Raw genomic sequence first — 3,227 nt, forward strand, 5'->3', positions numbered from 1 at the left:
GAATGAATATGAAAATATCTACGGATCCAGTAATTTTTTTTAAGCAAAACAAACATGCCTGAGGATGGTCAAAGGCCAAACTGATCGAAACGTTGCACAAATAAGACTCAAGATGAGAAAAATAGTCCGTTGAATACAAGTAATATAAGAGTTTATAGCTTTCTTTGGAAGACATAAAAAATCTGAAAAAGTAAAAACAAAATGAAAGCGTTTAAAATGTTCGTTAATCTTAAAATAAACAGAAATTAACTTCAAACAAAAAACAAAAATCCAAAATGATTCCAAAATAAAATTATTGAAAAAAAAAAATAGATCCCAAAACTTAAAAATACAATAAATCTCATATTTAAAAAAATCGGAACTTTGTTGCTAATCCAATCGATAAATATTTCTAGTAATGCAAATTAAACAACATTTTGAATTAAAAATAAAAATCAGTAGGTTAGTTACGCTTAAGTTTGAAATGATATTGTCATTAGCAAACATAGCAGATGGTATAGAATCAACGTAAGCATATCTGTTCCATAAAATCTTAAAAAAAATGACATTAAACAAGATAACAGCTGAACGGTAACAAATTATGTTAATACCGTTAGAAATTGACGCTTCAAAATCACAAAGTTTGAAGACGATCTTAGTAAAAATGGCTGCCAGTGCGGTGTTATCTTTCGTCAGCCGTCAATCAATCAGACATTTGCGCAGCGGTGGAACTGAACTGATGAGGAATCAAGGGTAGAGAACCATTTATTTTGATATGATTTAAATCTGGCTGTGCGATAAATAAAAAAAAGATAGAAATATCAAGTTGCAGAGTAAACAAAAATAAAAATGTAATTCACATGAAAAAGCTTAATATGATTCGTTGACCAATTTGATTTTCGGAATTAGGGAGGAAGCACGCACAGGTTGCTAACATCTTAAGTTGTCAGATTACGACAATTATTTTTCGAAGACAATAACATCCAAAAATATACACCGTAAATATTCATTCAAAATATGGTTTCAAATCCACAGAGATAATATATTTCATTGTTGGTCTCCCGACAAAGGAGGGATTGGACCTAATAATTCACTCCCATCCATCCGTTTGTCTGTTCGTCTTTTCATTTGTTCGCACTTTCCTCGATAGCCACGCCTTGGATTAAAAAGAATTGCACAAACCGTAGGTATGGTGAAAGTAAAATTTTGCCAGAACGGATTTCCCGGGATAACTATTGTTCCCCACCTTCCATACATCCAGCGCGGCCGCAGCCGAGATTGAACTCACTACACGAGTTTGTAGTGTAATTCAAATCTTGTCGATAACTGAATACTTAATGCTTCTCCAAGGCTATCAACGGTAGTCTTTTTATCGTGACGCCGTCACTAGACAGAGTGCCTACCACGGCTTCAGGGAGTCCCATCTACCCTCGAGAGAAGGATAGACCGCACTAGTTTCTCAACCTGTTATTTTACTTCGCGGTACATACAACGCCTTGCCTTCCCAAATGATCACCCATCTGGTACTGGCCAGGCTCAACGTTGCTTAACTTCGGTGATCTGGCGAGAACCGGTGTGTCAACGTGATTGTGTCATATGTCACCTTAGGGACAATTATAGGAATAAAGTTGCTCCAAAATTCTCCGTTCGTTTGGTTGCACTTTTCTCAATAATCACGCCTTAGATTTTAAAAAATATTATTACATCTAGGGGTGGGGTTTTACTTATTGTCGGGGGTATTTTGTAGTTCGTCAGAGCATCCACCATTAAAATACTTGTAGAACAGGCAGAGGGGTGCAACATTTCGTCGATGGGACAGAGGTTGAAGCCTAGATGACAGTTCAGGATTTTTCAGGCGCAAGTAACTTTCTAGCACGGTAGAGAGAATCCATCTTCATCGCAGCGTCCCTGACAATGCTCTCATTGTATTTGTTCATCCTCACGTTTCCTGTGAACGTTAAGCCGAGGAGTTTAAAAGAAGTACTTTCAGTTAATGTAACTTTAGCCATAGTTATCAGTGGTTCAGAATGTTTCTTGTAATTATCGAAGGAAACAAGCTTTGTCTTGGCAGCATTGAATGTAACGATCCATTTTTGTCCCTATTACACTACAGATTGGAAGTCATCTTCTAATGTTTTTCTGCCATTTCCTAAGATATGTGTTCATTTGTTTTCTGCTCATGCCTGTTATAGAGCGGGGAGTCATCAGCATATATACCCATCTGACAGAAAATTTATAAATATTAGGAATAATAAAGGCCCAATGGTTATACTCCTGGGGTACACCCGCATTTATATCATATTATTTATATGCCCGACCGTCGAGGACATCCTGGATTCTTTTCTTATTTAAGAACAATTTAATTATGTTAAATATTCGTCCAGTAATACCGTGTGATCTGATTTTCCTGAGAAGACCATCATGCCATACACTGTCAAAAGCTTTAGATATATCTAGGCATACCGCTCTACTCTCCCCTGCTTTGTCTCTTGTATAGTATATACGTTCAGAGATTACAGTTAGGATATCTGCTGTAGAACGGGCTTGCCTAAATCCATATTGCTGGTCAGTCAAAAGTTTAGCAGCTGTAAGGTGATGGACTAGAGCTTGGTTAATAAACTATTTTGGCGAAAAAATGGAAGAGGCAAGTGGGGCTATAATTTAATGGGTCAGTTCTTTCGCCAGAATTCTTGTAAACTGGTACAACAGAAGCAGTTTTCCAGCAGTTAGGAAACCAAAATACGTTAAGGCATTTGTTGTAAACTTTGGAGAGAATTGGAGAAACGCTAGCGGAGCATTTTTTTAATAGCACAACCGGGATGAGATCGGGTCTACATGCTTTTGAGGTGTGTAGGATTTTTATGATATCATGCACCTGAGAAGAGGCAATTTTCAGATCATCCAGTGTGGCGTCAGTCCGTAAAGGAAAGTCAGAGAGGGAGTAGTTTGTTGGGTCCAATGTGGAGTTTGAGGCAAACAAAGCATGTTAGTCTTCTCGGTTGCCGTAACAATCTCATGATTGAATATAATCCAAGAATCATAGACTGTTGCGTTGTTGAATGTATATATAATGTTCTAGCTTGCGCTTTTCAAATGCTTGCTAAAATCATATTTACACGTGGCAATTCTTTTGTCGTTATTTTCAAAATCAACACAGGGACGAATTTATCAACATATGAGTTTTATTTACAATTAAGTTTTTTCACATCGATAGAGAGAGAGAGAGAGAGAGAGAGAGAGAGAGAGAG

At 37.1% G+C, this 3,227-nt stretch overlaps 1 pseudogene; it reads right to left on the reverse strand.

The window, feature by feature from the left end:
• Positions 1 to 1,462: 1,462 nt before the first annotated feature.
• On the reverse strand, positions 1,463 to 1,579 carry LOC145278406 (5S ribosomal RNA; annotated as a pseudogene).
• Between the last annotated feature and the right edge of the window lie 1,648 nt (positions 1,580 to 3,227).

The sequence above is a fragment of the Euprymna scolopes genome, chromosome 6 (assembly GCF_053919585.1).
Source record: "Euprymna scolopes isolate OS-2025 chromosome 6, ASM5391958v1, whole genome shotgun sequence".
NCBI lineage: Eukaryota > Metazoa > Mollusca > Cephalopoda > Sepiida > Sepiolidae > Euprymna > Euprymna scolopes.